Source organism: Cupressus sempervirens, chromosome 1 (genome assembly GCF_028749045.1).
Source record: "Cupressus sempervirens isolate cs-2001-9-10 chromosome 1, ASM2874904v1, whole genome shotgun sequence".
Lineage (NCBI taxonomy): Eukaryota > Viridiplantae > Streptophyta > Pinopsida > Cupressales > Cupressaceae > Cupressus > Cupressus sempervirens.
In genome coordinates this window covers 428,924,205-428,936,067 of record NC_143118.1, presented here as the reverse complement: position 1 = coordinate 428,936,067, position 11,863 = coordinate 428,924,205, and positions in this window count along the sequence as shown.

Sequence of the window (11,863 nt, the reverse complement as noted above, 5' to 3'; positions counted from 1 at the left end):
AAGAACAAATGGGTTTTAATTTCAAAGTTTTTGAGGTTTGAGGTTTTTATCTTGATGTGCATGCCACCTAGTTTTCTTGAGTTTTCTTGGCATGATGTTGATCATGGACATGGATTATCCATAGGATGTCATTTAGACCATTATTTCACTTTTCTATTGCATTGTGATGCGTGGCGCATTTGAATTTTTGAGCTTGTATTCAATTGAGTGTTATTTTGCTTGTTCTCATCCATCCCTTGTGTTATGCTCTTCATGATGGTGGTACACCCACACATGAGTGCATATGCATACATTTTTTAGGTGACTTGCGAGACCCAAACTCCTAATTGTATTTCAGTGGAGCTATGTTCATTTGGGGTTAAGTTGGGAATATGCATGCCTGCTAGCACTCATTGCTGGATGAGAACGGGTAAGGTAGGGTAGCATCATGGAGAGGCTTCTACCACAACCTTGGTGACTATTTCCTAGGTTGGCATAAAGAAGGCTTAATTAAGTGATAACTAAATAAATTATTGGGTACTAATTTAAGATAATAAAAGGATATGTGAGCACTCGATTTAGTTTGAGGACATAGGATGTGCACCTTCCGTTGGGGAGTTGATGCTGCCAATACTATCTTGGGCTGCCTGATGCCAAGTGATTTACCCTCTAGTGAATCCATACATAGTTGACCCATTGAGCGTCTGACAAGGACCTGTTGTACTTTCATTGTCTCATAATCTTGGTTTTAGTCATTTTTATTGTCTAGCATGAGTGTTAGCCATGGACATTTTCTTTTTTCGTGGGTGTGTAGTTGAATTATTATCTCCATCAGCATAGTGGGAGTGGACCTATGAGTTACACATGGTTGGGAGGTGTATCTACCTATACCATTTATGGGGATTAGTGTATAGAGATGATCTATTTCTAGTAGCGGTTGGTGCTAGATGTTCACTTGGTATATTGAGAATTTTAGAGTATGCTTCCTTGAGATTCATCATTTAATTGGAATGTTTGGATATCATGTTTAGATGATGTTATTTTACTTGAAACATTACTTTATTATAATGTTAGAATATGGTTAGAGAACGTGATTTACTGAGTTAGAATATCTATTTCTTTATTGGTTTAGCATGTTAGATTTTCTTGTTCTTATGATGTTATTACATTGTAGTAGTGACATCCTCATAAGATAGCTCTAACTATCCAATTGATAGTTTGGGATGTTATGTGCAAGGGATAGCTAGGGTCTTCGAGGCTTCGTGATGCTATTACAATTGTGAGGAATCATGCAAGAGTTTAGTTATTTTTTACATTGCGATGTTGCTTCAATCCATTTTCTTACCGCTATAGTTTAGATGGTTAGTTACATTCCATCATGCTACTCTTGCATTTAACTGTCCAAGCCTCAATTTGTGGATTTAGTACTCCTCGGTGTGGGGGTTCTAACTCTCTATTTTATCCCTTTGAATGTTTATTGGAGCATTTCTTTCATTTTCTGGGTGATAGTGTTCTAGCATTAGGCAATACTTGTAAAGTATCGCATGCCCAAAGAAGAAATACCATGCAATACTGGAAAGTATCACACACCTAAGGGAATTCTATCATGCAATATTGGAAGGTGTCACACGCCCTTTGAAGAAATATTGTACGATGATGGAAGAGTATCACACAACCATAGAAACTCTATCACCTAGACCCTAAAAGTATCGCACACCCATTGAAGAAATGTAATACAATACTAGTAAAGTATCACCTAACATGTATGGAAGTATCACCTAGGTCTATGAGAAAACCTACTCGAGTGACCAGCGAGTACTTTTCAACTTGACTAAAAGGTTTCAAGAGTTGATTGGGGTACCGTTTATGGATTTCTCAAACTCTAGTGTTTGACCTTTCAAATTCAAGATGTTTTGGATTTGAATGAACTTTGTGACTTTCTTAGTTTGTTGGTTTTGTTTAGTAGTGGCATTTGGAGATCTATTTCTATTTGGATGTTTATTTAATCTTCCATTTCAGTCTTTGAGATCCTTGTATTATTATTCTCATGTGCATCCATACTATTTCTTTGTTTTTGTTTTTTTAAAATCTTGGGTTTTATTTATCCTTGTTCCAATGATCTTCGGGCAGGGCATTACACATGAGTTGCACTAAGTAGTTGGTTTACTATATCATAATGATTATGAGTCAACCTCATGATTTCTTCATCCTTAGCATCCAAATTTGTAGTAATTTTTCTCTTATATTCTTCAATCATCTTTTCTCATCTTCAACTTGTCTCTTTTGTTCTAGAACTTCACACATCCTAGTAGATTGTAACTCTTGTTATCTTTTCATTTATTTCATCTACTCAGTAAGGTTGTGATTTTTCTCTATTAAATCAACTATGGTAGCATCAAATTCATCATACATATTTTCATCAGATAGGTCCTCAATAAATTCCTCATGATATACTGTGTCATTCATTTGTTAGGAAATTTCCTTCCTTTTACTCAGTTTCTATTTTAGTTTCTCCCTCATATCACTAATTTGATTGATTCAGTAAGGCTTTGGGTATCTCTTACAAACTCCAAAAATGGATTTTTATAGGCTATTTTAATCCAAAAAGTATTTTTTGGGTAGGATATTCCAAAGACTCCTCCCTTGGTCCTCGCTCTCCTAGAGATAAGAACTCATCAGATTAACCCTTACCTTAATGAGGTCTTTAGGGCTCTCTAAGATACCTTAGTGTCTCACCAACACCCCCACACCCCTACTATAGGATCTTTGCAATTCAAGGTATCCAATACTTCTAAAAACCTCAAAGTAATTTCTTTTCCATTATCCCACTTGGGTTTCACTCTTTTCCCTATTCTTGCTAAGCAATTCTAAACTTTCCCCAAAATAGACCTAGTTGAATTAGCCCTACAAATTAGGAACTTTGCAGATGGTTCAAATTTGACCCAAAAAAGGCCCCCAAAAAATTTGAGATTTGGACACCCTTTTGGAAGAACTATCAAATTTCAAATAATCCCATCGGGGTTCCACACGGAAGTGCCCTAATTACAAAACCCTCCTTTTTAGGCTTCAATCCAAGGTTTAAACTTAATCCACTTTGTTTCATGGTGAAATATCTTCACAAAACTTCCAAACCAAGATCAAACCTTCCATACTAGTCTGTATGGTTCATTTATGGTTCCAAACCTTGTATCCCAACTCACAAGGTTACCCTAGGCACATTTTTCCTGCTTGCAATGGCTCAACACTGCACTTGTTAAGCCATAAACTCACCATTTTGGCATCAAAACCAAGGAGGAAAGGTTGGAGAACTTATTTATAGTCGTATTACTCCTACTCCTCACCATACACAAAGAAATAGCCAGTTAGAGGTTGTGGATTGCTAGGAATGGATTAGAGGCTTTGAAACCCTATTTGCTAAGAAAATACAAAAATGAAGGAAATGAATGCAATTAATTGACTTAAATTATTGTACTAATTTGAATAAATTCCTTGAAAATGTTAGAGAAATCCAAGGACTAGATTCAATCAGTTCATCACACAAACCAAAAAAATTTCTTGGAAAAGTACAAATCAACACTCTAGAGAAACAAGGCAATAGCCTACAACACAATGGTAAATTGTGAGCCTCTACTCGATGAGGTCTTGGGTTTGAATTTATTGGAAATCAAACTTAATAAATAATAATAATAATTAATTAATCACAACACATAATAATTAATCTTGGCTTCGGCCTCTTACCAATCCAAAAACACAAAAAAGAAAAAAAAAAACACTCTAGAAAAACACAAAATTGCTCCAAAACTTTTCTTCTTGATTCCAAGTCCAAAAATTTGGTGATCTACAAAATATATAAATTCCTCTATACCATTGGTAATTTCCTAACCAACTTTTCCACTTGGTTATGCATTCTTGACAACTTGTGCAAGAAATGCAAAAAATGCACTTTTGCAACTTTTGACCAACTTTTTGAACTATTATGAAAATTGACTCCAAATACATATGAAATGATCCAAAATTGTGTCTAAGGAATAAATATGACCAAAAAAGGTCAAATCCATCCTTGAGACAACCTTTGACCAAGTGTTGACTATGTTTGACCAACCTCAAGCAACCTAGACAAATAAGCACTAGGTGGTCTTTTGGCTTTCAAAAGAGTTCACCAACCTATAAAACATCACCACTAAGGTCTCTAGGCTCAAAATATCTAGGTTTCTTTCCCTTATATTTTATTAAACAAAAAAATTGATAAATTTACTAACTAAACCTCTTGTTTACCTTATGCTCCTGTACCATGCTCTTGGGTACAAAAGAACTCAAATCCCATGAGTTGTTAGATCAAAAATTGTCTTTCCATGCTTGATGATGTCCAACTCATTCATCCAAGTGGCTTAAGCTTTAGGAAAACCTTCCCACTTAAATAACTAGTCTTTACAGACTCCTTTCCTTGTCTTCTTCAAGACTTTGGTGTCTAATATCCTTTCAAGTTGCATAGGTTGAGGAGTGGAAAAATTAGTGACCCAATCATCCATATATGAATCTTGCACTATTTCTTGGTCAGTATCTAATGGAAATCCTTTCTAGGCATACATATCACATACATTGAATATAGGGGAGATTCCTAAATCTGGTTGTAATTCCAACTCATGGGCATTAGGGCCATATTTATGTAGTACCCTAAGGGGTCCTATCTTCTTCATAAGTAACTTAGTTGGTTGCCCTTTAGGTAACCTCTCCTTTCTAAGATAAGCCATGAATAAGTCTCCCAGCTTGAGCTTGACTTCTCTTCTTGACTTGTCTACTCTTTCCTTATATCTATCAACACTCTTTTGAAGAGCTTTTATTACTTGATCATGAATGTCTTTAATATGATTAGTAGAGTTCTCTCCCAAATCACCCCTCTTCTCCATACATGTGGTGTCTCTTAGGTCTAGTACTCCTCTTGGGTGATAACCATAAAAAATCTCAGAAGGACTTCTACTAGTGCTTCTATTTACTGAATCATTATAGGCATACTCTGCTTGTCCTATAATTAGATCCCAAACTTGTCCATGTTTTTTGGTAAGGGTCCTCAAAAAATTACCCAAGGACTTATTCACCACTTCAGTTTTACCATCTGATTGAGGATGGTAAGATGAAGAAAATGCAAGATTAGTGCCAAGCTTTTTCCACAATGTCCTCTAGAATTGGCCAACAAACTTGGAGTCCCTATACAATACTAAGTAGCAAACCATGAATTTAGACAACTTCCTTGAAGAAAATACATGCAATATAGAAAGCATCATTGGTGCTCTTGCATGGAATGAAACAATCTATTTTAGTAAACCTATCCACTACAACATACACACTATCATAACCCCTTACTATTTTAGGCATTCCCAAGGCCTAGCTGGTATGGTAGGAGGTTGATAGAGCCCAACATTGGATGATGTTCCTTTACCCTTTTTACAAATTCCACATTGTTCCACAAAATGCCTAACATCTTGGTACATTTTGGGCCAAAAATATGTCCTATTTGCCTTTTCTGATGTCTTACCATATCCAAAGTGTCCTCCAAGACTGCCTTCATTTTCTTCCTTTATAATGTTGGTCCTCATAGACCCTTTGGGGAATAGACAATTGTGACTCTTTAAAGAGTAATCCATCCTACAACACATAGTTAACATAATCTACACGGAATGCATTAGAAAAATTAATGAAAACCTTATATGCTTCTATAAAGTCATTATCTATGAAATATTGCTCCCTTAATGCTTCTAAACCCACACTTTGCAATTGGACTTTTTTGGTTTCCAACACTCTTCTACTAAGGGAATCAACTACCTTGCTTAAATTACCCTTCTTATGCTTTAGGATGAATGTACAGGCTTGCAAATACTCAACCCATTTAAGATGCTTCTAATTTAGCTTGTCCTACCTATTAAGAAAACTTAAGGCATGATTGTTTGTATAGATTATGAACTCCTTGGGAAGGAAATAATTTCTCCATTTCTTTAGTGACTTCACCATAGCATACAACTCTCGGTCATATGTGGAATACCTCTATTTAGCTTCATTGAGCTTCTCTGAGAAGAAAGCTATAGGATAGTCTTCCTAACTCAAAACTACACCTATTGCCAAGTTACTAGCATCACACTCAATTGTAGATGTCTTCTGAAAATTGGGTAACCTAAGGGTGGTTAAGTCAACTACCTTCTTCTTCAAATACTCAAAACTTTCATCTGCCTTAGGTGTCCATGAGAACTTGTATTTTACTCTTCCTTTAATGGTTTTCAAGATAGGTTTCATGATATGCCTGAAGTTTCTAATGAACTTCCTATAAAATGATGTCAAGCAATGGAAGCTTCTAACATATCCAACTGATTTAGGTGTAGGCCAAATCAAAATTGCCTCAACCTTAAACATATCCATTTTTAAATAACCTTATAATACTACAAACCCAAGGTAAAACAATTTAGTTTTCATAAACTCACATTTCTCCATATCAATCATCAAATTTTCTTGATGTAACTTGTTCAAGATAATGTCCAAATGCTTCAAGTGATCCTCTTTAGTCTTGCTAAAGATCAAAATATCATCAAGATACACAATTAATTTTTTTCCAATAAATTCTACTAATACCTCATTCATTAACCTCATGAAGGTACTAGGGGCATTGGTTAATCCAAATGGCATCACCAACCATTCATACAAACCCTCATTGATCTTGAAGACTTTCTTCCACTCATCTCCAGGTCTTATTCTTATTTGATGATATCTTGACTTTAAGTCAATCTTGGAAAAGTAGCATGCTCCTCCCAAATAATCCATCAAGTCTTCTATCCTTGGCATTGTGAACCTATACCTTATTATGATCTTGTTGATGGCTCTAGAATTAGTGCACATCCTCCACTTTCCATTTTTTTTTGGAGCTAGTATAGTAGGCACTACACAAGGGCTTAAACTCTTCCTAATTAATCCTTTGTCTATAAATTCTTGCACTTTTTTACCTATCTCCATATTTTGAGGAGTCATTTTATATGTTGCCTTATTAGGTAAGGTTGACCCTGGTATGAAATCTATTTGGTGACTTATATCCCTCATGGTGGGAAAACTATCTAGTATCTCACTAACCACTATATCCTAATACTTATCCAATAATTTTTACACATCCCTAGGTAGTTCTATAACATTTTCTTGCTTTGGTTCTACTTTTGGTTTTAAGACTATGGCATACCCTTCTTGTATTGGTTTAGTCTTAAGCACCTTGAGGAATTCTTTCCCACTCAATAACATGGAACTAAAACCTATGGATTTTTCTTCTACTACATCTGGTAATGGATCCATCTAAAACTTCTTATCTAGCTTGGTGATAACATGGGTGTTCTTTTCCCCATCATGCATTGCCTTGACATCATACTGCCATGGATGTCCTAGAAGAAGATGGGAAGCATCCATTGGTAACACATCAAAAAAACTTGTCCCTGTACTCTCCAATTTCAAATTCTACATAGGCCTACTCATCTATAAGTAATTTTTGACCTTTGTCAAGCCAAGATACCTTATAGGGAGTAACATGAGGAAATATTTTCATCTTAAGATTTTCAACCATTTCAAGAGACACAATATTTTTAGTAGATCTTGAATCTACTATAACCTTACATACATTTCCATGGAATTTTCATGTAGTTCTGAATAATGTCTTCCTCTGTGGTGACTCTTTGAGTTGGGGTACTTTCAACAATGTTCTCCTCAACACCAAGATTTCTCCCTCTTGGATTGGTCCAACTTTTCCCATAGGAGAAGTAACACTACTAGACTCATCTTCCTACACAAAGGTGGTTCTTCTCTCCATTGTTTGTGAGGATTTATTTTATGGATATCCACCCATATTGTGTCCCATCTGACCATAGTGATAGAATTTCCTAGTGAACACAACAATTCTACCTCTGCCAAATCTACCAAATGTTCCTCTTGATAGACTTCTACCTTTGTAGTTACCCCTACTACTTCTTACATTTCTCTCTCCAATTCCTTCTAGTGTCATATTCTCCTTATTACCACTGTTAGGTTGTCCCCTACCAAAGAAAATTCTTCCTCTAAAACCTCTTTGATTCCTACCTCTTGGATTCTACTCTCCTCTCCTTCTCAACTTTTCCTTTCCTCTTAATGCTAGTTGGAAACACTTGTTCACTTTACTAGGATATATGATGGTGATTCCATCCTAGATGTCAGTCCTTATCCCATTCAAATACCTTGCCATTTTCTCAAGTCCACTTTCTTGTTACTTGGACCTCAAAATGATCCTATGAAATTCTTTAGTGAATCCAATCACATCAAGATCTATTTGTTTGAAATTTTGTAACTTCTTGTACATTTGGACTTCATAATCAGTTGGGAGAAATTGGGCCTTGATTTTGATCACCATTCTTTCCCAAGAATTGATCTTCTTTTTGCCTTGATTGATTCTCTCTTCTTGCGTCACATTTCACCATATTAATGCTGCTCCTTTCAATATTTCCTTGGAAACACTCACATTCTTGTCCTTATCCACTTCTTTAAGGCCAAAGTGGTTATTTAATGCATCAATCCAATCTAGGAATTCCTCACCATTAAAAGTTCCATTATATGTCGGTAAACTATCAAAATGGTCCATGTTCAATGACTTTAAGACATCTAGAAAGATCTTGTGTTCCTTATCATCTTTAGCTACTATTGGTGTAGAATAAGTTCCTTTTTCTTCTCATTCTTTTTCATCATCTATCACATCACCCAATTTAGTGATCTTGACCTTATCCTTGCTTTTAGTCTACTCACTCTTCAACTCTTGCTTTTGGGTGCCCAAAATTTCTTGGACAAGTTGCTTGACATGAACATCCATATTAATAGCCTCTAGAGGCATGCTTTCCAACTCAGTTTCCCTTGCAAACATTGACTCTTCTATGTTTGACATTCACTTCCACTCAAACTCTCTCTGATACCACTATGATGTAGTAAGGCTTTGGGTGTCTCTTCTGAAATCCAACAATGGATTTTTATAAGCTATCTCAATGCTCCAAGGATTGGTTGGGTAGGATCTTCTAAAGACTCATTCCTTAGTCTTCTCTCTCTCATAGAGAAAATAAATCATCAAATTAGTCCTTACCTCAATCAGGACTTTAGGGCTCTCCAAGATACCCTAGTGTCTCACCAACACCCCCACACCACTACCACATGAATTTTGAAATTCAAGGTGTCCAAAACCTTCCAAAAACCTCAAATTAATTTCTTTTCCATTATCCCAATTGGGTTTCACTCTTTTCCCTATTCTTGCTCAACAAATCTAAGCTTTCCCCAAAATAGACCTAGTTGAATTAGCAATACAAATCCGAAATTTTTTAGATGGTTCAAATTTGACCTGAACAAGGCCCCAAAAATATTTGATATTTGGATACCCTTTTGGAAGAACTATCAATTTCAAATAATCCCATCTGGGTTCCATATAAAAGTTCCCTAGTCACAAAACCCTTCTTATTAGGCTTAAATATAGGGTTTAGACTTAATCCACTTTGTTTCATGGTGAAATCTCTTCACAAAACTTCCAAATCAAGATAAGACCTTCCATACTAGTCTATATGGTTCATTTAAGCTGCCAAACCTTGTATCCCAACTCACAAGGTTATCCACGTTTTTCCTGCTTGCAATGGCTCAACACTACACTTGTTTAGCAATAAAATAGCCATGTTGGGATCACAACCAAGGAGGAAAGTTTTGATCACTTATTTAAAGTAATTTTACTCCTACTCCTAGCCATCCACAAAGCCATAGCCAGTTAGAGACCATGGATTGCTAGAAATGCATTAGATGCTTCAAAACCCTAAATGCTAAGAAAACACAAAAATGAAGGAAATGAATACAATAGATTGAACTAGAATATTGTACTAATTTCAATCAATGAATTGAACATGTGAGAGAAATCCAAGGACTAGTTTAAATCAATTCATCACACAAACCAAAGAAATTGCTTGGAAAAGTATGGATCAACACTCTAGGAAAGCACAAAATTGCTCCAAAACTTGTCTTCTTGATTCCAACTCCAAATATTTGGTGGTCTCCAACAAATAGACAATACTCTAGACCATTTTTTCATTTCCCAACCAAATTTTCCTCTTCGTTATGCATTCTTGACAACTTGTGCAAGGAATGCAAAAAAATGTAATTTTGCAACTTCTGAACAACTTTTTGCACTATTATGCAATTTGAATCCAAATAGGTATGAAATGCTCCAAAATAATGTATAAAGACTAAATATGACCAAAAATGGTCAAATCAATCCTTGAGTCAACCTTTGACCAAGTGTTGCCTATGTTTGACCGACCTAGAACAACCTAGACAAACAAGCACTAGGTGATCTTTTGGCCTCCAAATGATTTCACTAACCTATCAAACATCACCACTAAGGTCTCTAGGCTCAACCTATCTAGGTTTTTTTACCTTAAAGTTTATTACACAAAAAAATTGATAAATTCACTAAATAAACCCCTTGTCTAACATTTTCTCCTGCATTATTGATTTAGGGCCATCTTGAGTTCTAATTTCTGATTCTCAAGTCTTACTAAGCTTATACCTTTCCATATCTCATATCTTTTATCTGAGGTGGTCAAACCCTCAACAATAGAACTATGCTTCGATACCAATTGTCAGATTATTTAGGAAAGGTAGGATATCGAGAGGGGGTGAATCACTATCCTCTAAAACTTTACCTTTAAAATTGCAATACCCTTGTCCCTTTTTGCAGCTTAGTAAACATATAACATTAATCACAATACTTGTAAATGAAAGTAACTTTGTATAATATAACATGCATGAATTAATAAACATTTACCGTACCATAAAATCATCACACATAAAACAAGTATTTGGTCATGTAGAAACCATTAGTTAGAGGAAAAACTATGATGGGGATGGTACCATTGATCTCTCTAGTTTTGTTTTATATTAGTGTCAAACACTTAGTCATATAGAAGGCAGAGTTGGTTAGTCATCACTATGATCGAGTCACTCTAAATAGGTGGAGGCATGTATTTGTTAAGACTTGTAAATAATCTTGTATATGCCAAGCTCTATAGGAGCCAATAAATTCCATGGTCACCAAGTATTCCTATAGAGGATGAGTTTGGTTAATGCCAAGAAAAGCAAAGCAAGTGGATGTTGAGTCATATAGGAGACGTTGAGCTAGTTGAGACCGAGTGTTAGTAGGAAGCACAATTTTGACCAAGCATTTGAGATAGTATTTTTTGAGTAACATAATTGGAAAAAAAATGTCTAAAATGGCACAAACTCTAAGGTAAACCATTTTGAGCCAACATGTAAACAACATTTAATGATCATAGAGTTTGTTACAAAGTTTGTTGTACATTTTGACATGGATCATCAATCCCTATGAAGGAGAGATAACCAATCAGATAAGAGGCTAAAAAAGGAAACATTCAATTCATTGATCTTATTCTAGAAGACTCAATATATGTCTATTCAAAGGAAGATTCAAACCCTATTTCATAAGGATATTAAGTGTTGTGAATTCTTATGCAAAGGAGTTAGGTTTCAGAGGCTACAAGAGAAGTTGTGAAGTAACACAATATAGAGACTGAGTGAAGTAGTGAATAGTAGAATAAAGATATATCAGATATGAGATTAGATCAAAGAGTGGAAAGAAAAGATCCATAATCAACATTGTAAGTGCATACTGAAGGATCAAACATTCAATTCTTTTGGCAAGTGAATCTAGTTAAATCTCTTAACATAGTGCTCCTAATAGGCCTAAGTAAATCTCTTAACATAGTGCTTACTTGTAATGTTCCCACTATGTGGGTTAATCTGGAACCATAATGACTAAAAGAAATTGGTAAGTCCATAATAAATCGAATTT